A 24416-nucleotide genomic window follows, 5' to 3' on the forward strand; every position below is an offset into this window, starting at 1 on the left:
CGAATGGATGGGTGGGTGTATAACGCAAGGTTGCAGGTTCAAAATCTCATCATGGATAACTTTAGTATTTTAGCTATTTAGCAACTTTTCAGCTACTTACTACTTTTTAGCTACTTTGTATGTTAGCATGTTAACTAACCCTTCCCCTAACCTCAACCCTTTTAGTTAACCCTTCCTCTAATCCTAACCTTAACCAAACTCCTAAATTTAACCCTAACCCCTAGCCTAGCCAACGTTAGCCAGCTAGCTAGCATTAGCCACCTAGCCATCTAGGTAGAATTTGTAACGTATCATACATTTAGCAAATTCCTAACATATTTTAAGGTATGCAAATTTGTAACATATTGTACCTTTTGCAAATTCATAACATATAATAAGAGTTGCAATTCATAACATACTGTATCATACAAAATAGGTGATGGACATCTAAACAAGTGCTCATGTTGAACAGTGCTAGTCTGGTCCCAGAATTGTTTTTGCTGTCTTGATAAAGACCATAGGAGCTGGCTATACAGCACAAACAGATCTAGGACCAGGCTAGAACAGTGCTGGTTGAATTGAACAAACCCATTCAGGTCACATGGGGACATGCATTTACTGTACTATAGCTGCTAACTGTTGGTCTCATACATTAGAAAGCCTCTTCTTTAATCCCTCAAAAAAGTTGAGCAAGCATATTAAATGGAAGTGAAGGCGAGTTGCTACTGTTGCTAATTGGATTGGCAAAAGGGGCATAGACTCAAAGCAGTGAATTGCAGAGTGAAAGGCTCCGCATTGGCAACTGTGAACTACGATATTCTCAGCTGCGCACACAGAAACTAAAGAGTGTTTGGTTATTATTATTTAACTAGGCAAGTCAGTTAAGAAAACATTCTTACTAACAATAACAGCCTAGGCACACATGGGTTAACTGCCTTGTTCAGGGGCAGAACAAACCATTTTTACCTTGCCAGCTTGGGGAATCAATCTAACGACCTTTCGGTTACTGGCCCAATGCTCTAACTACTAGGCTACCTGCTGCCCATATCAGCTTCAGGTTAATAGTTAATGGGTTATGTACACCAGAGACTGGCTGTAGACATGCTATTTATAGGGAAGAGACAAGTTAAGGCATGCTGGCAGGGTGGTTCGAAAACAGACAAATCTAAACAGTTAGATTTTCAACTTCAAGGTACTTCATGTTGGAAACACTTTATTTTGCAGTTCTGGTGCAGCTGGTAATGATAAAGTTATAAACACTCGGTAATAACCATTTAGATGTAGAACTTTTAAGTCAAATCAGGTCAATAGCAGGTGTTAACCAGCTAAAGCAAATGTATTCAGGCATAATATCGATTCAGTGCCTGCTAACATAACAGAAAAATTCATCTATTCACCAAAATCTAAGTTATTGCAGGCTACTCAGGAGGCCGAAGACACAGTCCCTCTACTTCTCCAACCTTTTTAAATGTGCTTTCCCCCTTACCTGTATAACTGGACTAATCAGTCCCTAATTCTCTGCCGCTGTGTGAAAGACGGCAGGCCTTGATGAACCATTAGGGCTCTTAGAAGGGCTTAAGGAGGAGTGGACAATGGGGGCTTGTCAGGTGTCTAGTCTTTTAGGCAAGGAAATTGGGCAAGCAAGTTTGGAAGTAAGGCAAGGAAGTCGGGGCCAAAGCCCCAACTTTGCCCTCAGCCCTGGTTGACATAGTAAGTGCTAACAGGGATTATTTCTTTACTGGTAACTCCACCACCCCCCACTATCTGTGACAGTGATTCTTGATTTGTCTTTCATGCTTACCCAGTCCTTCACCTCAAAAAGGTCACACTTTCTCCAAGTGTGAAACTTTGAACTACTACAGCCACTTACATAACAAAGCATCGGAGGCCAACCTATACATAATACATGTTGCTCTGACAGTGTTATGAGCGGATCCCTAAATTGCAGATATCGTTATGTATTATCAATGAGGAGGTTTGAGTGACCATGAGGAACGAGCGGTTGTTCGGGGAGGCAGCGTGCATATCATTAAACACCCGGCAACAAACTGGAAGAAGGATGATTATTTCAGCACTCTGTGGCCAGAGGTTTTTCTAAGAAACAGTAAAATATTTATAGATGCAGAAGTCACAGCCCGGTCGTTATTTACAGCTCGTGGGAGCTTTCACTGTGTTTTGTGTCTCTAGTAATGGTAAATTTGTGAGACTCTGCCAATAAGGGACCTAATTGGAGAAATATCATTTTTGTATTGGGATGAGAGTCATGGAAATAATGAATTAACAGTAAAAATGTGTCCGTAGCTTATGCCTGCCCATACTGACATTGTAGGCAGCTTAAGGTAGAGAAATCAACATTCAATTATCTGGTAACAGCTCTGGTGGACATTCCTACAGTCAGCATGCTACTGTAATTGCACGCTCTCTCAAAACTTGAGATGTCTGTGGCACAATGTCTGTGGCATTGTGTTGTGTGACAAAACTGCACATTTTAGAGTGGCCTTTTATTTTCACCAGTACAAGATGCACCTGTGTAATGATCATGCTGTTCAGTCAGCTTCTTGATATGTCACACCTGTCAGGTGGATGGATTATCTTTAAACACTTTACATGTTGCATATATATTTTTATTCAGTGTAATTAAAAATTCTGAGATTTTTCAAACAGGTTGGACTGACATTAATTGTAACATTCTCAGCCATTAGTTACATTGGACCCATTTGGACCCAGCCATAATGGTATAAAAGCACATTGTCTCTCGAGAGTCCCTTCTTTTCAAAGACCCAGAGTAATGACTGTGTCACTATTTTTATTCTGCAGCATTTCATTCACTGACAACTGTCTTCACCAAAGCATGCAACATTATTTATTTCCCCCCTCTCTCTGTTACAATGGCAGTCTAGTTACAATGGCAGCAGTCAGATTACCATTTCCTTATAGGTAGTGCTCTTTGGTGGCTGATTCGTATTGGTTGTAGTGATCATTGTTTTATACACCAATATATCATTGTGTTTATTTGCGAAACAAGACACGAGCTTCCATCTGTAAATCTATGAATGGCTAAATTGCCAGATACCATTCAGAGGATGGATTGGCCTGTGCTTACTGGGATTTTAAGAGGTGTGGACGTCATGAGACAACATTCATTTGAATGATCAAATGCTGCATATGCCCAGCCAACAAACACTCACAAAGACACCCCAAGGTCAGATTTACTAGGGTGTTGTCTGAAGGCAGTTATTACGCTGCGAAAATGGTGAGGTTGAGACAGCAATAGCTGAATTTCACAAAGAAGGGAATGCAAAATGAAAGAACACGACCTGGAGAAAAGAAACTGATTACCCATTCTATTAAAATATTAATGGGAAGTATACCGTTTATTCAAAGCCTAATGTTTTCATCTTTAAAATGATAGGTGTCCCGCTAGCTGGCCAACTTCCGGTGAAACTGAAGGGCACTGTCACGACTTCCTCCTAAGTCGGTCCCTTTCCTTGTTCGGGCGATGTTCGGCGGTCAATGTCACCAGTCTTCTAGCCATCGCCGATCCACTTTTCATTTTCCATTTGCTTTGTCTTGTCTTGTCTTCCCACACATCTGGTTTCAATTCCATCAATTACATGTTGTGTATTTAACCCTCTGTTCCCCCCATGTCCTTGTCCGGTATTGTATATTGTAAGTGCTTGTGCACATTATGTCTGGTGTGCGTAGGGTTTTGTACCCATTTATTTATTGTTCTGGTAACCGGTGGGTTTTTATTATTAAACTGCGCCGTTGGAAACACAGTTTTTGCTCTCCTGCATCTGACTTCTCTGCCGCCTGTACGCACCCTTACAGGCGCGTAATTCAAATACATTTTAATATGTATTATAGCAGTTAAACATTTAGGTACATTTAAGTGTCTTATATAGGCTGAAAGCTTAAATTCTTGTTAATCTAACTGCACTGTCCAATTTACTGTAGCTATTACAGCAAAAACATACCATGCGATTGTTTAAGGACCGCGCCCATTATCAAAATATTTTTCCACTGGCACATGTGTCATACATTCACATAAAGAGTAAATATTCACATACTTTTTGAAAATCTTCCTCTGATTTGTCATCCAAAGGGTTCCAGAGATAACATGTAGTGCAATTTTGTTAGATAAAATAATTTTTTATATCCCAAAAAGTATGTATAGTTGGCGCCATCAATTTGATTAATCCACTCGTTCAACTTGCAGAGAAAGGAATCCGAAAACCTACTCCTGAACTTTGTATCAACAAGTTAAAATAAGTTTGTATTTACTCCTCAGATACCTTAAAATGTAATTAACCTATAATATTTCTTTCAGAAAGAAGTATGTTCAATAGGAAACCGATTTTAGCAGGTGCGCAACTTCATCATGGTGCGCGATGACATGGGTTTTCAATACTGTGTCCTCATACAAACACTGTTATTTCTTATTTGTTTTTGAAGTTACAAGCCTGAAACCTTGAACATAGACTGCTGACACCCTGCCATGGGAATTGCATTACAATATGAGCTTTCAATTGCATTTCTAAGAGGATGGTCTCTCTCAAAATAAAATTCTGGTTGGTTTTTCTTTGGATTTTCTACTACCATATCTATTGTGTTATATTCTCCTACATTATTTTAACATGTCTACAAACCTCAATGTGTTTTATGTCCAATGGTACCAATTATATGCATACCCTGGCTTCAGGGCCTGAACTACAGGCAGTTTACTTTGGGCATGTCATTCAGGCAGAAATGGAGAAAAAGGGGCCTGATCCCTAAGAAGTTTTAACCAGTTTTCCTAGACTAAACTGCTTTTCTATGAAGAGTGTTATATTCATGATTACTCTGAGTGCAACAATTACCATGAGTACTATAATTACTTAATTTTGTGAGTTTGATGCTTGTTATGGATGAGTGTGCAAAGCTGTCATCAAGGCAAAGGGTGGCTACTTTGAAGAATATCAAATATCAAATATATTTTGATTTGTTTAACACTTTTTTTGGTTACTAAATGGTTCCATATGTGTTATTTCATCGTTTTGATGTCTTCACTATTATTATACAATGTAGACGATAGTAAAAAATAAAGAAAAACCCTTGAATGAGGAGGTGTGTCCAAACTTTTGTCTGGCACTGCACGTCCAATTATACTTTCTTGCTACTTCAGTGAAATTGTGTTGGCTGCCTAGCAGCATAAACCATTTTCCAAAAATGTATTATTAAACCCAGATTGTACGTGGATGACAACATTCTTCAACAGATACATTACTACCGGGGGTGTTCAGAAATGTACCTATTCTGATTGTTATGGAATGAAATTACACAGGGGTCCAATGAGGGATCTATTGAGAGGTTTGGAGAACTTAGTGGGAGGATTCTTTTGCACACAAAAAAGCCTAGAGAAGTAGTAATATATTTCAGAATAAGACAATTAGTTGTATGTGTGTGTGTACGTAAGTGTGTGTCCATGCACCAGAGGAGGTTGGTGGAACCTTAATTGCGGAGGATGGGCTCATGGTAATAGCTGGAGCCGAATCAGTGGAATGGTAGCAAAAACATCAAACACATGGTTGCCATGTATTTGATGCCATTCCATTCGCGCCGTTCCGGCCATTATTATGAGCCATCCTTCCCTCAGCAGCCTCCTGTGACGTGCACGTGCACGTGCAAGTGTACGTGCTTGCCTGCGTGTGTGTGTTTGCCATTAATATTGCCAAGGCAGGTCTGATTGAATCTGGCTCTTAGTTTCATGGACAGCCTTAGGTCCTATTGAAGCATCTGATGACATTCAGGGAGCATCAGCACCATTCACAGGTAATCAGTCACTGGTAAGTCTCAGTGTAATAGAGTCTTACAGAGGAAGAGCAAGTGGGATGATCCTTACAAACCTCTATTTAATCAAAGATCTGTTCTGTCAGGGCTCCCACTCAAGCAGCTGCAGTCCTTTAAGTGACAAAAATCTGGTGTATTTGCATAAATATCTTATCATTTAATTATGGCCAAGAGTCTCGATTTACATCCTGAGATTAGGCTTTTGTACGACGATCTGCGAGGTGAGTGATTGAAAAGTTGTGAAATTGTATGTAAATGAGTGTAATGAGGAAAATAATGTAAACGCATGTATGCGGTAACAAACCATGATGGTCATAATCTCCATGACATATTCCATTATCTGTTGCAATATTAATGTCCTCTGTGATTTGTGTTTTGGAATCTTAATGAATGCAATGCTCATCTGCAGCCTTCAAACTTGGGACCAGAATACCAATTTCCCCATGTTCACTTTTAGCTCCTTCTAACCCATCGTCTGGAAATAGCTGGTGTTGTGCAGTCTCTATGTGGGATACACAGCCATTGTTGAGAGCTGCGGCTGCCTAAGGGTTGTCAATCTAATTGTCTGTGAGGGAGCGTTTTAGTGGAGCATGCCTCCAAAGGCGCCACACTGGGAGAAGTTAAGCCGGGAAACAACAGAGTCTGGGAAGACTCGGCTGAAAGAACCAATAAGGAGGAGGATGTCAATATCTGGCATTCTGAAGCGGTTACTAGGCACCAGAGCACTGCAAATGGCTGTTAAAATAAGTGCCAATTTCAGACTGATCTAGTATGGGTGGTAGCGGTGCCTCCACCAAAATAACATGCATAGATAGCCTACATATTGCTCTATGGCCATTTATATTCATCCGTGGTATAAATTATCTATTTTTCAACTGGGAATAGCATCAAAGATGAAGATAGTGTCTCTCGCGGGTAGAGGTTTAAAATGCACAACAGGGAAGATCTCTTTATTTATTTCTCTCTCTGTCTCTCTCACATGGGGCGGCAGGGTAGCCTAGTAGTTAGAGCGTTGGACTAGTAACCGGAAGGTTGCAAGTTCAAACCCCCGAGCTGACAAGGTACAAATCTGTCGTTCTGCCCCTGAACAGGCAGTTAACCCACTGTTCCCAGGCCGTCATTGAAAATAAGAATGTGTTCTTAACTGACTTGCCTGGTTAAATAAAGGTCAAATAAAAAATAAATAAACATGTCCTTCTTTTTCAACCACCACACATGGTCCTGGATGACAAGTTACATTTTCTTCTATACCACTTAATTTGCTGACCCCCTGGGAATCCAATATCTTGCACAATACACATGGCTATTAGACCCTAAAGAACCAAACAAAATCCACCTGGAGAAAACATTTCTAAACAAAAGTGTGTTAGAATATAGAGAATATAACACAGTATGTGGACCCTGAATCATAAACAACCCTCATCTCACTTGTTTTATATGTATAATTAATTGTGGCGGTAGCTGTACATATCCTGTGTGATATGCTCCCCGTTATGCAATTTCTCATTGTGAGTTGTGCTGTAATTTAGTTGATACCTCAGAGGCATCTTTTTTCATGGAGCTGACTTGTTAGTGTGCACATCAGTGTTTTGAACAACTCTACAGCGTACGACTGGGCATCGTTCCTTTGACGGAGGCTGCAGCATGAATTAGCAATAAGGCGCTACTTGTTTCAAAGATTCTTACTTGGCATCGGCAGAGTATATTTTAAAAAGGCAATGTTAGATTTTGCCACACTGATCGATGTCGACTGCGCATTGCTGCGCAAAGCATCCAATCACTCAAAGCACAAAGCGATTACAAATGGAGGGAAATGGATTGTGGAAGCAAAGTGCTGTTCCACAAGTTCTGCATGGATTCACTTTTAAGCTGAAATGAATAGACCCCCTAGCTCGATAGAAATTACTTTTCAATATATGAATTTGTAGTAATTCCTCCTTTCTGGAATCTGGAGTACACTACCAATTTGCTCTTATTGTTTGAGAGATGTCTGAGGGCAATTCCATGATATCAGAGTGATGCTGACACTCAAGATTTTTTACTTAAAAATGTATGTCAAACCAAAACCAATGAGTGCAGATGCAAAGTTTGTTAACAGAATGACGGCACAAACAGCACAAACAGCATTGTCAAATATTCAGTGTAAATTGTTAAAAGTAGTTCCTGTGCATAGAGTTGTATGTTTTGTTCAACTTTGCAATCATTGGTTTTTGTTTGACATACATTTTAAAGTGAAACATCTGAATCTCAGCATCACTGTATTACCTTGGAATTGCCACTGACAAGAAGGTCATGGTTCACATGCCTCAAAACAGTTGGATTGTTACCCAGAATTTCAACATGTAACATGGCCATTATTTAAATGTCAATGTCCAGCAGGGTATACGCCAATGATTTCACTGAGTCAATCTGACAAAATGACTATGGCCTTTCAGTCCTCATTTGTATTAGTGCTTTTATGATCGTGGAGGGGATCTTATTTTAATCTCTTTTCGCTAAATGTGGTTTTCCAGTTCATGCAAAGCACATGGATTGCAATGCTTCTACTGTATGAGTTTGGAGAGGAGAGATGCTTACACTGCTGCATATAGCATTGCAAGAAATAATTTTCTCCGCATTGAATATGATTGTATTTCCCAGAAAGAACGCCTTTCAGTGTTTGATGACAAGTAAACTGTGAGAGCTGTTCCCTTGGTCTGCTTTGAGACGAGCATTAGGTCTATTCAGACGTGGACATCTTGTCTTCTCTGTCTGACCCTGAGACTCCATGTTAACTTCAAAGTAGAACCGTTTTGCCATCCCCTGACTGAACTTTTGAACTCTGCCTATACACTGTATTTTCAAGAACTTGAGGAGTTTATCACATCAGTCACCGGCATCATTAATAAGTGCATTGATGACGTCGTCCCCACAGTGAACGTACGTACATATTCCAAACGGAAGCAATAGATTACAGACAACATCCGCACTGTCGCAGGACTATGAACGAATCCTATTACAACAGTCGGCTTGAGGAGGGATATACATGGCTGTGATAATGACCGATTAGAATTCTCTTGGGAGATAATATTGTCGGCATTTGATTGTAAAGAATTTTAGGTCAGGTGAACAAAAGGACTTGAGTTCCTGTCTGTTGTTACGATTACACCATGAGTTGTTAACTTCTACAGGATTGGAGGGTCCCCGTGGGACGGTCCCCGTGGGACGGTCCCCGTGAGCTAACATAGGCTAATGCGATTAGCATAAGAACATTTCCCAGGACATAAACATATCTGATATTGACACAAATATTAAATTCTTCTTAATCTAACTGCACTGTCGAGTTTACAGTAGTGATTACAGAGTAAGAATACCATGTTATTGTTTGAGGAGAGTGCACAGTTTTGAACATGAAAAGTTATTAATAAACAAATTAGGCACATTTGAGCAGTCTTGATACAATATTTTTTACGGAAATGCAATGGTTCATTGGATCAGTCTGAAAATTTGCACACACACACACACTGCAGCCATCTAGTGGCCAAAATCTAAATTGCACCTGGGCTAGAATATTACGTTATGGCCTTTCTCTTGCATTTCAAAGATGATGGTACAAAAAAAATGAAACAGTTGGTTTTTGTCTTTGCATTATCTTTTACCAGATCTAATGTGTTATATTCCCCTACATTCCTACAGTTCCACAAACTTCAATGTGTTTCCTTTCAAATGGTACCAAGAATATGCATATCCTTGCTTCAGGGCCTGAGCTACAGGCAGTTAGATTTGGGTATGTCATTTTAGGCAAAAACCTGAAAAAAAGGTGCCGATCCTTAACTTCTTTGGGACTGGGGGGCAGTATTGAGTAGCTTGAATGAATAAGGTGTCCAGAGTAAACTGCCTGCTACTCAGGCCCAGTTGCTAATATATGCATATTATTAGTAGATTTGGATAGAAAACAAAGTTTCGAAAACTGTTTGAATGACAGAACTCATATGGCAGGCAAAAACCTGAGAAAAAATCCAACCAGGACGTGGGAAATCTGAGGTTTGTAGTTTTTCAACTCATTCCCTATCGAATACACAGTGTCTATGGGGTCATATTGCACTTCCTAAGGCTTCCACTAGATGTCAACTGTCTTTAGAATCTTGTTTGAGGCTTCTACTGTGAGGTGGGGGCGAAGGAGAGGGGATTGAGTCTGGGCTCTGGCAGAGTGCCATGAGCTGACAATGCGTTCCATTGCAATTCTACACACAAAGGAATTCTCTGGTAGGAACATTATTGAAGATTTATGATAAAAACATCCTAAAGATTGATTCTATACTTCGTTTGACATGTTTCTACGAACTGTAATATAACTTTTCGTCTGAACTTTCGCTTGGATTTGCCTGCACGTCGTGAGTTCGGATTGTGTACTAACTCGCGAACAAAAGGGAGGTATTTGGACAAAAATGAGGGACTTTATTGAACAAATCAAACATTTATTGTTGAACTGGGATTCCTGGGAGTGCATTCTGATGATCAAAGGTAAGTGAATATTTATAATGCTATTTCCGACTTCTGTTGACTGCACAACATGGCGGATATCTGTTTGGCTGTTTTGTTGTCTGAGGGCTGTACTCAGATTATTCCATGGTGTGCTTTTTCGGTAAAGCTTTTTTGAAAACTGACACAGCGGTTGCATTAAGGAGAAGTTTATCTAAAGTTCCATGTATAACACTTGTATCTTTTAGCAATGTTTATTATGAGTATTTCTGTAAATTGATGTGGCTCTCTGCAAAATCACGGATGTTTTGGAACTACTGAACATAACACGCCAATGTAAACTCAGATTTTTGGATATAAATATGAACTTTATCGAACAAAACATACATGTATTGTGTAACATGTAGTCCTATGAGTGTCATCTAATGAAGATCATTTTTCTGTGACTAGGTGCTTACCTAACATAATCATTTGGTGTGCTTTCGCTGTAAAGCCTTTTTGAAATCAGACACTGTGGCTGGATTAACGAGACGTTTATCTTTAAATTGGTGTGAAATACTTGTATATTTGAGGAATTATAATTTTGAGATTTCTGTTGTTTTGAATTTGGCGCCCTACACTTTCACTGGCTGTTGTTGAGGTGGGACGCTACTGTCCCGAATATCCCAGAGAGGTTAAGAGGTTAAGAGGTTTTAATCATTCCAGACGACTGTGTGATCGCGCTCTCTGTAGCCGATGTGAGTAAGACCTTTACACAGGCTAACATTCACAAGGCCGCAGGGCCATACGGATTACCAGGACGTGTACTGACCATCTGGCAAGTCTCTTCACTGACATTTTCAACCTCTCCCTGACCCAGTCTGTAATACATAGATGTTTCAAGCAGTCAACCATAGTCTCTGTGCTCAAGAGGTAACCTGTCTAAATTACTATCGCCTCGTAGCACTCACATATGTAGCCATGAAATGCTTTGAAAGGCTGGTCATGGCTCACATCAACACGATCATCCCAGATACCTTGGACCCACTCCAACAGATCCCCAGATGACATAATGCTCCAACAGATCCCCAGATGATGCAATATATATTGCACTCCACACTGCCCTTTCCCACTTGGAATAAAGGAACACCTAAGTTAGATTGGTGTTTATTGACTACAGCTCAGAGTTCAACACCATAGTGCCATAGAAGCTAATCACTAAGCTAAGGTACCTGGGACTGAACACCTCCCTCTGCAACTGGATCCTGGACTTCCTGACTGTCCGCCCCAACGTGGTGCGGGTAGGCAACAACACATATGCCACACTGACCCTCAACACAGGGGCCCCTCAGGGATGCTTGCTTAGTCCCCTCTTGTACTCCCTGTTCACCCATGACAGCGAGGCCAAGCACGACTCCAACGCCATCATTAAGTTTACCGATGACAAGACGGTGGTAGGCCTGATCACCGATGACAATGTGACAACCTATAGGGAGGAGATCAGAGACCTGGCAGTGTGGTGCCAGGGCAACAATGTCTCCCTCAACGTCAGTAAGACAAAGTTGCTGATCGCTGACTACAGGAAACGGAGGGCCGGATGGCAACTGCTTGGCATTCGACTGCAAGGCGCTACAGAGGGTACTGCGTAAGGCCCAGTACATCACTGGGGCAGAGCTCCCTGCCGTCCAGGACCTCTATACCATGCTGTGTCAGAAGAAGGCCCAAAAGATGGTCAAAGACTCAAGCAACCCAAGCCACAGACTGTAATATCTGCTACTGCACGGCATGCGGTACCAGTGCACCACGTCAGTAACCAACAGGATCCTGAGCAGCTTCTACCCCCAAGCCATAAGACTTCTGAACAAGACTGCTAAATAGTTAATCAAATGGCTCGTCCGACTACGTGCATTGACACGTTTTTGCACTAACACACTAACTTTTTTACACATACGCTGCTGCTACTGTCTATTACCTATCCTGTTGCCTAGTCACTTTACCCCTATCTCTATGTACAGCACATAGCTACCTCAATTACCTCGTACTCCGCACATCGACTCTGTACAGGTATTCCCTGTACATAGCTATTTTATTTTCTGCTCCCCATATAAAGCCATGTTATTTTGACTCGTTATTTCTATTCGTTATTCACATAGTATTTATTACTTGCGTCACTATCTCAATTTGTTTTATTTTACTGCATTGTTGGAAAATAACCCGTAAGTACAAAGCATGTGACAAATAAAAATTGATTTGATCAAGTGTTGGTGAATTTTCTGAATTGTAGTTGTCTGTATCTGGCCAATGTATAGAGATCTGTATCTAATGCTTGAAAGCCAAAGGCTCTCATCCATACTTCAATGCAATTTACCACAAACAAAAATACACAGGCTGTCAATTTTACTCTGGAGAGACAGTTTCCTTGTTGAACTTTTAATAGCTTTAAAAAGGAAATATGTAAGGATGGAAGTGAAGTGGTGTGAGGATGGGTTGACTTCCTCAAATAAATATTCATAGAAGAAAATACTCACAAGGGAAAAAAAAACTGTCTATCAATAACATTAAAATAACATTGAAAATCAATGTAAGTTTTGGTTGAATGTACACAGTTTCCATCTCCTTTTAACTGAGAAATCAACCACAAGTCAACAACAGTAATTTCAAGGGTCGGTTTATTTGAGGTTCACAACTCAATCAAATATCAACCGGAAAATGGATTTCGATGTTAAGTCGTGTTTTAGCCCGCTGGGTAGTTGCTGTATTTGATGCAAATATAATGCGTATTTGCCATGAGAGTTCTATTCCATTTAATTCTGCACCTTATGGTTTCAAAACTGATTACTTCAATAGCGTACCCTATTCCAATACCAGAGACTGACTACCTATCAGTGCCTAGTTAATTTTTCCCCCCAAGTTCATTGATTAAAGAACTCATGATTAAGCCTCATCAACTGAATCAACATAGCACCCTGGATAGAGGGAAATAAACTCCACAGCCTTCACTAATCAAGTGCCGCTTGATGGGAGTTATCTTCTAATCAAGCAGATTGAGTCTCTGTGGCTGAAAAAAACAAGGTTGATTTTTATCAATCTGAAATTCTAATCAGTCAATTGAACTTCTCTTGTTATTTTCTCAGTTGGGGTGGATGTGGTGGCTGAATTAGGGTCAAGAGCAGATAGGGGACACTTTGAGGGTGGAACATGTTGGAAATACGTTTTTAAAATATGTCCAGGGTTTTTGACTTCAGCTCTTAGCCAAATTACTATGTGGTGGCACTTGTGGCTCATTAAGTCGTTTTCTGAAGCAATACACTTCGCTATGTGTTCTGGCTACTGCACTATCATTGCTATCTGCACTCCCTTTATCTTTCCAACTTTAGATCTAAACCCACACAATCCAACATAGTAAACAGAAAAAGACATCCACTTTTGCATTCAAAAGCCAGTGAGTCACAGAGTTGTGTGCTCTCTGAATTCAGCATCAACTCTTATCCAAGCAAGTTAGCGTTTTTCGCCATGAATCTTGTTCTGGAGCGGTCACTAGCTGGCACAGCCACAAAGTCATAACATCTGATTTTAAACATAACCCTAAAGCCTAACCCTAACCTTAAATTAATACCAAAAGTAATTTTTCGTTGTCATGATTTTTTACAATATAGACAATTTAGACTTTGCAGCTGGCCCATCGAGCGGAAATCATTCAGTTCTGCCTCCAGGACAAGACCCATCCTAACCAATTAGGCAAAAACGGGTTAAATCAACAAGAGGCATCATGCACCGCCAAAATCTGAGGGGGCACAAAGTACATGAGGATGGCTGGGAGGTGGTCCGGAGGGGGATTAGGCACCCCCGTCATGAAGCTGGCATTTTTCATACACCCAAAACAGGTTCCCTGCAATCTAGACCCATAATCATTATGCTTAATTCTATGTCAAAAATATGTTTATTTTTCTTCATATCTAAGCATACATCTTGGAAATCTAAGCATACATCTTGCATATCTAAGCATACAGCTAGACCACTTGATTGCTAACCTGAAATGACTTCTTAGTGGCTATGTTTGGAGATTGGGAACCTATCTGGACTAGCTAAAGCCAACCTCATAAAATTGCTAGGTGGCTATTAGTATTACAGAGAAACAAACAAACAAACAAAAACTGTATATATATACATATATATATATAGGACAGATCTGAGTGGGCACTGCCCCTGTGCACCCTATAGGCATGACACCTCTGGAATCAAAGTTGTTTACAGTTGTTTCAACCCAAAGAAATCTGTGATGACTCAACGTGAAAAAATTATTGGATTTGCAAAAAGTAATCCATTTATGGGCATTTCATATTTTTTTGCCCAACTTTTGACCTAAATCCAATGATATGGTGACACGTTTTGTCGATTTTACATTGAATTCACGTTGGTTGAATATTCAACTAAATGTAAATCAAAACTAGATATTGAACTGATGTCTGTGCCCAGTGGGAATAAACGTCAATCTTCTTCATGCAAACACAAAATACAACTCACCAAAAACGGAGGTGCATAAAGATGGCAGCCCCTATGCACTTGCCACAAATGACTAATTTGCTAAATTTGCAGCATTGTATATTGTTCTCCTTAATTCTTTTTTATGTCATCATTAGCACAGTATACATGATCCCAATTCTAGCTCTAAGCTGCTGGCTTTGAAAAAAAATATATAAATATATTCTGCGGATTTATTGGCGCATTGAACCGTGGCGCATGCCATACTGTAGTTTAAGAACTCAGTGGATAGTGGGAAAACAATTCTTTATGCACCTTCACCATTAAACAGGTGTCAAACACCAATCAATTAATGCATTCTTCTTTTTATGGAGAGGAGTGACTTATTTGAACCTGCATGCTCATTAACGGACTGTAAGTTTTGGCGTGGTCAATGTAATTTGTCGCTAGAGGATAAGAGAGAAAAGAGAAAGAGGGGAAACCTGAAACATCTCATCAATGAATCAACATCTCATCGAAACCACCTCCAACAAAAGTTCAACGTAACACCAAGCTGCCTGCAGAGGAGTACTTGGATTAGTAGTCGGACTGGTCCATCATGGATTAACCTGAGGGATGAACCTCTCCAGTTGACCTAGCTACAACATTATGCTTTTCTACACACAAAGCTACCGCTCGATAGACGCCAACAACTACCAAAATTAAAGATATGGCAGGGCAGGTAGTGGTACCTTTGTTCTGTTTTTTTTTTTTTTTGCACAGTGTAGTCAGTGAGTCATGCAGTGCGCTATACATGAACCTGAAGGTAGTGACTGTAGCCAGAGAGGAAAATGCAAAGGGAGAGGATTTACTCTGTCCAACATCTGTCCGCATGAGATAAGCCCTTTTCTGTATGGAGTTCTATGAGAGTGTGTCAAATTGCGAGAGGCTTATTTGATCGACAAGAAGTTTCATAATGAGAATGACTTACCAAGAAAAACATCCAAAATGACTAATTCAAGGTGAAAAGGAGTTGGCGCACTCAACAAAAAAAGAAAGATTGTTTTTTTGCACACTTTAATCCAATGTACAGGACGTGAACAGGTGACTGATGTGTCAACGTGTCTTCCTCAGAGTGACCTGCCATTGCACTTAGCTCCTATTTATAGCCTAGTGGCCCATTGAGGCACAACAATGTAAAAAAATATATAATTGGTAAATGGTAAATTGTATCACAAAATAACAAGACAAATAGTGTGTCGCGTTAAGCAATTGGCCATGTCAAAATATACATAGGTGATATTTGGGTGTCTGTGAATCCAGAGACACGGATACCCCCCAAAAATCAAGGCAACAACCGTATAGAAACTAGGACAGTGAAAAATCATTGTTTAACCCATTTAGATCCACAGTGCCTAAGGAGTACTGCCAGAATGCCTCTCTATGTTTTCGGTTACGTACAATATCACATCCTCTAGGTGAAATTTGCATGGTGTTCAATGGCTACAGAGCGCAGGGAGGAATGCAGTGGCACGCAATAGCATAGTCCGTGTATTTATTTTGAATAGCAGCCTTGTGTTCTGCAATGCAAAGTTCCAATGCTTGTTTAGTTAGAAAAATATAAGCAGCCGCGCCGATGCATTTGAGCATGTAGAAGTTTTGTAATGTTTAGGCTGTTACAAATGTACTGATATACAGTATACTGTAATTGGATAAACGTGGCATTCCAGCAACTTTGTGACAAACAACTTAGTTGTGCCTGTTGTTCACACGCGTATCTGCCCTCTCATTGGCTAGAATGGTCCCACCTGACCTCACTTGCCTTCCCTCATTGAGGACGGTGATGACTACTGGCGTACAGATACACTTAATAGTACATCCACTTAGGTTAATAGGACATTTATTAACTATTTACTGTAGGTTAATAAATGTCAGAATAGTGACATTTAATAAGCTCCTCTCCATCCTACGTTGTCTAATCATTCGATGTATGCATGTTGACTATGGATCTACGCCTAGATGTTTTTTTAGAATTGATTATACACTCTTATACACTACCCCTATTATACACTGCCTATCTCAAGATCTGAAGTGACACACTCCTTAGTGGATATTGTAATCGTTGTGAAATGCTATAGCAAAGGCCTGCATAGATATGGCAACCCTCAAAGTTTCTATTGTCAGGATCCGCCGGCATTGCAATGCTGAATTTTTCTGACATTGTTTACCATGTGCTCTCCTCATCAGTTACACTCTTTTTTCCTTCGTCTGGGGCGGTTAGTGCTTTCCATATAAAGGCTCAGCTTCTTGAAGTGGGAGCTCTTTTAAGTGCCAATAACATTAAAGAAATGATGCAGAGGAAGCCTCGAAAATTTGGCGTGGTATGCGTTTGCTATTTTCTGTCAGATATTCAAATCCCCACTATTGAATTTACCCCCCTCCCACCCTCTGTCGTCTTTGGTAGCGACAATATTATTCCATCTGAATAGCAGAGTAGAGACCAAAATATTCCATTGTTCTCAAGTGTATTTTTACACATGTGCATTTGAGATACAGGATTTCCTTGACTGCAGTGTAGAGCCTGATCTTTCAGTTGAAATATCTTCATTCTGCATGTATATGTTTTATGCTTTATGTTTTGGATATGGTTTACAGGCTGATGGTTGATGATTGTATATGCTTACAATGAAAGCTTTGCAGTTGACAGTCTTTTTTCCCCATCAGATATTGTACCACAGTAATATGACCAATTGAATAGGCAAGCATACAAGCAAATAAACAAACCAACCATGAGATCAAAGTTGCCTCTCCCTAGCCCCCAAGGGAGAGGAATGGAGATTGGGAGTGTGGACTGGGGCTGCACTTTACAATTAGTTTTGTTTCCCTTTCTCATCTTAACCTAAGGTGAACTTGAAGAAACAAACATTGTGTTTCTTAAATATTTTTCTCAGTTCATATATATTTATGGTTTGAAGATGGACAGTATATACTACCATGTGACTCATAGATTCCTCAGAAAGGAATTCCTTATAGACAGTGGACTAAACACTGTTCTGTACAGTGTGTTCTTTCCAACAGAGAAGGAGCAAACGTTAAGCCATGTAAACAACCCTTTGGTACACACAAAGAAGAAGGCTTCAGAGAAGATAGAGAGAATACACATTGATTGTGCTTGAGAGTTGCCAACGAGAGTTATACATGCTTTATCCAGTTATACATTCTTTGCCATTTCTCATTTCATTCCAGGTTAAGCCTGTATCGTCCATCATTGAACATTTTTTTACTGTGTGTCCTTCAAGGGCTCTCTTTTATAAGTTGTTGACAAAGTAACTATGGAAACAGACGATTGTGATTGACAATGTGTGGGCACGGAACTTAATGGATGATTAAACATTACACAACATTCAACGGTGGACAAGAAGTTCCATGGATACAAAGGGAATGAAACTTATAGTACAGGCTTTATGTGAAACACGCTGACCATAGAGAGCCTTTTTATTCTCTATTTTGGTTAGGTCATATGTGATCATATTTAGGCAGTTTTTGTGGAGTTGCCTGTGAGCACTCCAGAATGAGCACTCCAGAATGTCATGTTTCGGTTATTCGTTAGCCTTTTTATTCTCTATTTTGGTTAGGTCGGGGTGTGACTAGGGTGGGTATTCTAGGTTGTTTAGTTCTATGCTGGCCTGGTATGGTTCCCAATCAGAGGCAGCTGTTTTTCTTTGTCTCTGATTGGGGATCAGTTTTTGTGTAGTTGCCTGTGAGCACTCCAGAATGTCACGTTTCGGTTATTCTTTATTGTTTTTGTGCGTTTTATGAAATAAATATGTGGAACCCAGATCACGCTGCGCTTTGGTCTGAGTATGCTTACGACGATCATGACAGTATGCTTCTAGTACAAGCTGTATGTTTTGCCTCAATTCAAACCAACTACTACTGACTGAACCATAGAACCATTTTCATGTGTGTGTCTATGTAATGTATTGCATGATGCACTTTAAGGGACCACAATGGAAATTATGAGTTGACTTTATTGTATTATCCCTGAGTTGTAACTGTGTGTTTGTCTTTTTTTAAACTGTCAAATCAATCAAGCAATTATCATCACGATACATCCTCTATTTATATAAAGGCATGGTTCCCTTTCAATGCTTGTGTTTATATAAGAGGCCCAAATAAATAAGTCCATCAAATCAACAGCCCTACGACATTTCATTAACACACAGAATTCATCTCTCCATGTATTTTGCAAGCATGAAGGCTAATGTGCAAAATGGGCCTGCAACTTACCACCCTCATTACGGTTTCAAATGCTCCTCGCTATGCAGAGATGGAATTCAAATGAATTATTCCCAGAACCATAAAAATTAAATGCAATAACTTTACAATAGCCCTTTTAGCCCAGTGTGAAAGCATGAGTCATTTCCTAATTTTATTTTCATGGAGCGCTTACAAAGCTGGAATGAAAATGACGTACCTCTTTTTAGGTAAGGACGCACACGATGTTGGTCTAGTGCTTGTATTCCCAAACTATACACCCCAGGGGTATGTGCAATGCCATCGGGGGTACGGCGAATAAAAATGTGATTCACATGTATTTTATTTTTGTTTAAAAAAAATCTTCACATTTTCAAACAGTCCATTTATATTTTCCAACGGGGCTATACATTTGGGCGAGGGTTTTTTCTCGCGTAAGAAGCCTCATTTCACTGCCAAAAATAAAGTGAAACTCGTGTTCAGCGAAATAACAACACAAAGTCAAATACAGGTGGCCTAGTCAAATAATTAACATCCAATCATATTAACCGTCACTCTCTCACAGGAATTCCATTTTTAACCTTTATTTAACTGGGCAAGTCAATTAAGAACAAATTCTTATTTACGATGACAGCCTAACAGTGGGTTAACTGCCTTGTTCAGGGGCTGAAAGACAGATTTTTACCATTTTTACCATGTCAGCTGAGGGATTTGATCCAGCAACCTTTTGGTTACTGGCCCAACGTGCTAACCACTTGGCTACCGGTCACCCCAATAATGGTCCATATGTAACCAAATATAGCTGCTGCACATTCCGTTTGCTTGAAAATTGAGAAATGGTTAAAGAGACACATACCAGCTCTATTGGTAGTACTGCTACTACCAACAGTGCTACACCTACACATGTCGATGACACAAGTTGTTCTGCTTCCACGAGAACATCCAATGCTAGCATCAGTAATTCTACATTTGTTGTTAGCCCAGCTAGGATGGACACTGACTGTTGTGAATCTGATGTAGCCGATGAGCTACTGCCACCTTACCCGGGAAAGCACCGAACAACAGACAGGGACGTTGGACCATCGAAGAGGTGCAAATATGATGAGAACTACATTGATTTGGGGTTCACTTATATTGGGAGAAGTGCCTTTCACCAGTGACAGTGTGTTATATGTGCAAAAGTACTATCTCACAACTCGATGAAACCTTCACTCTTGCGCAGACATTTAGAAACAAAACAGGCCAACATGAAAAATAAGCCATGGGACTTTCTAGAGCGAGAATTAAGACGACTTTCAAATAGTAAGACATGTATAAAAGCAACAGATACCATTAATAAGAATGGGCTAAAAGTGTCTTACATAGTGAACTACCAAGTGGCTAAGACAGGCAAGCCCCATACTACTGTGAAGTACTTAAGTCTTCCTGCTGCCATGGATATGACTGGGACAATGCTGGGGGAAAAGGCCAAAAAAACTATTTATCAGTGACATGACAGAAGATGTTTTGAAACAATTACTGCTTTGCATACAAGCCAGTGAATTGTATGCGTTACAGCTGGATGAGTCAACAGACGTGGCGGGCCGAGCACAGATCCTGGTACATGTCTGTTACGTTTATGGGTGGTCAATTAAGGAATTATCTGAATCTAGGATTACAGGGACTCTCTGCAACTATGTTCAATGTGCGGGATGAAATTGACGCTATGATTAAGAAGTTGGAGCTCTTCTCTGTCTGCATTAACAAGGACACCACACAGGTCTTTCCATCATTGTATGATTTCTTGTGTGCAAATGAACTCAAGCTTACGGACAATGTCAAATGTGATATAGTGAAGCACCTGAGTAAGTTGGGTGCACAATTACGCAGGTACTTTCCCGAAACGGATGACACAAACAACTGGATTCGTTATCCCTTCCATTGCCTGCCATTAGTCCACTTACTGATATCTGAACAAGAGAGCCTCATCAAAGTTGCTTCCCAAGAGCTGGGTTGTGACAAAAACTCACACTCATTCTTATGTTTAATAAATGTACAGCATTTGAGAGTGCGCTGAACCTGGTGCTAGAGGGTGTACGCAGCTGGAGGTTGAATGTTCGAAGGGGTACAGGACTCTAAAAAGTTTGGGAACCACTGGTCTAGAGAAACGTGGGTGAAATGACTCAACATAATAATTGAGTTCTGCTTATATAGCAAAAGATAAGTATTCAGTAATATGGACCACACACAGAGAAGAAAACGAGAGAGGTGAATGGCATGCGTGATTCATGGACATGCTCCATACTTAAGGAAACAAAGGTCTTTACACTGAGTGTACAAAACATTAGGAACACCTAATCTTTCCATGACATAGACTGACCAAGCTATGATCCCTAGTTGATGTCACTTGTTAAATCCACTTCAATCAGTGGAGATGAAAGAGAGGAGACCGGTTAAAGAATGATTTTTAAGCCTTGAGACAATTGAGACATGGGTTGTGTATGTGCTCCATTCAGAGGGTGAATGGGCAAGACTAAAGATTTAATTGCCTTTGAACAGGGTATGGTAGTAGGTGACAGGCGCACCAGTTTGAGTGTTTCATGAACTGCAACGCTGCTGGGTTTATCACGCTCAATAGTTTCACGTGTGTATCAAGAATGGCCCACCACCAAAAGGACATCCAGCCAACTTGACACAGCTGTGGGAAGCATTGACGTCAACATGGGCCAGTATCCCTATGGAACGCTTTCGACACCTTGTAGAGTCCATGCCCCGACGAATTGAGGTTGTTCTGAGGGCACAGTGGGTGCAACTCAATATTAGGAAGGTGTTCCTAATGTTTTGTACACTCAGTGTATATTCCTATATAAATATCTTTGTCTTCAGGTATCATATCTTCTATCACAAGGGGACTGTATTTCTCCCTCACCAGCTGAGTTATCAGTGGCTTTTCTCATTTAGCTTGTCAACGTCGCGTAGTAGGCCTCAACACTGGAGGGTGGATTACAGTACCAGCACGTCAATGAGACCCACAATATTCAGACTCTAAGCCCCTGTCTCTGCATCTCATCTCCTCTCTGGTTACATATGTGCTCTGACAATGGAGGGACAGACACGGTCAGCCCCCATAGCGAGGTGGATATTTGACTAACTAAGTATAGCTTCAAAACAAATTAGTCCATAAAGTGAGTCTAGGAAGTCTAGTAGTGTGGCACGCAAATTACCATGGCATTGCCCAATGGCAGAACAAATGTATCATTAGCATACCTCACTGTTGTCACTGAGTGTGTGTGTCTGTGGGACATGCTATGATTTAAAAGCCTAATGTTGCAGGAATAGAACATGAGTGGGTTTGATAATCACAAGCCAAACAATAGACACAGGCCTCAGCGTCAACTCAAGGAGTCACAGAGTTTTGCATCATTTGTGGGAGACAACATTTTTACTGTTGCCTTGTTTTTCATATAAAAACAGGTGGCCACTGCTATTATGGATTATACCACTTTGGAGTTGGGGGGTGCTCCCATTTGATCACCAGCATATCTCCTTTACATTTCCCAGTAGCTGTTTTCTTTGTACAGAGTATATGTGACCAAATGTTCCGTGTTACTAGTTATGAGGTGTTCACTCAACACAGCACAAAAATGTATTAAAAGTTTTGGTATTATGCCAAATGCAGTAGCGTACACAGGAGTTTAACTATGTATGTTGCGTGCAATAATAATTTACATTTCAATTACGTCCAATTCGAAACACATAATCATGATCAATTGTTGACCCCAGTGTTGCAAAGGTTTAGGCAAAACAGAAGAAAAATCATAAAATTATAAGAATAACATTCTACGTTGTTATTCAGCTCACACTTTATTTGGATAGTCTGGAAAGTCCATCTGTAGATGCTTTACACATGGTCATACTATCAACAAACTATCTGTTGATAAGCAACTGCTTGCTAAGGTTATGGTTAGGGTTAGGTTTAGGTTTAGAATAAGGGTTATGGTTATGGTTAGGGCCAGGGTTAGGGTAAGTTTAAGGGTTAAAGGAAAACTCAACCCCAAAACTATCTTTTGGTATTTGTTTCATTAGTCCATTGTTGACATAGTTAAAAAAATGTTTTGCTTATCAGCAGTCAAGTTTTCAAGATATGACACGGTCAAAATACTGAAATCATCCTGAAATACTGAAATACTATAATTTCCCTTTAAGTTTAGGGTTAGGAGACGGTTTGATGTCAGGGTTAGGGCTAGGGTTAGGATTAGCAGATACACTGAACAAAAATATAGGCAACATGCAACAATTTCAATTTATATAAGGAAGTCAGTCAATTGAAATAAATGTATTAGGCCCTAAACTATGGATTTCACATGACTGGGAATATAAATATGCATATGTTGGTCACAGATAGTAAAAAAAAAAGGTAGGGCGACGATCAGAAAACCAGCCAGTATCTGTTGTGACCACATTTGCCTCATGCAGTGTGACACATTTCCTTCACATAGAGTTGATCAGGCTGTTGATTGTAGCCTGTGGAATGTTTCCCCACCCCTCTTCAATGGATGTGCGAAAATGCTGGATATTGGCAGGAACTGGAACACGCTATTGTACACGTCAATCCAGAGCATCCCAAACTTGCTTAATAGGTGATGGCTGGTGAGTATGCAGGCCATGGAAGGACTGGGACATTTTCAGCTTCCAGGAATTGGGTACAGATCCTAGCGACATGGGACCTTGTATTATCATGCTGAAACATGAGGTGAAGGCGGTGAATGAATGGCATGACAATGGGCCTCAGAATCTCGTCACGGTATCTCTGTGAATTCAAATTGATTAAAATGCAATTGTGTTCATTGTCTGTAGCTTATGCCTGTGCATTCCCTAAACCCACCGCCACCATAGGGCATTCTGTTCACTATGTTGACATCAGCAAACTGCTCGCTAGCACAACGCCATACACATTGTCTGCCATCTGCCCGGTATAGTTGAAACCGGGATTCATTCGTGAATAGCACGCTTCAGTGGCCATCGAAGGTGAGAATTTGCCCACTGAAGTCGGTTACAACGCCTAACCGCAGTCAGGTCAAGACCCTGGTGAGGACGATGAACACGCAGATGAGGTTCCCTGAGACGGTTATTGACAGTTTGTGCATGCATTCTTCAGTTGTGCAAACCCACAGTTTCATCAGCTTTCCAGGTGGCTGGTTTCAGATCATCCCGCAGGTGAAGAAGCCAGATGTGAAAAATCCTGGGCTAGCGTGGTTACACGTGGTCTGCAGTTTTGACTCTGGTCGGACGTACTACAAAATACTTTAAACAATGTTGGAGGCGGCTTATGGCAGAGAAATTAGCATTAAATTATCTGGCAATAGCTATGGTAAACATTTCTGCAGTCAGCATGCCAATTGCACGCTCCCTCAAAACTTGAGACATCTGTGGCATTGTATTGTGTGACAAAACTGCAGATTTTAGAGTGG

The sequence above is a fragment of the Oncorhynchus masou genome, chromosome 28 (assembly GCF_036934945.1).
Source record: "Oncorhynchus masou masou isolate Uvic2021 chromosome 28, UVic_Omas_1.1, whole genome shotgun sequence".
In the NCBI taxonomy this organism is placed as follows: domain Eukaryota; kingdom Metazoa; phylum Chordata; class Actinopteri; order Salmoniformes; family Salmonidae; genus Oncorhynchus; species Oncorhynchus masou.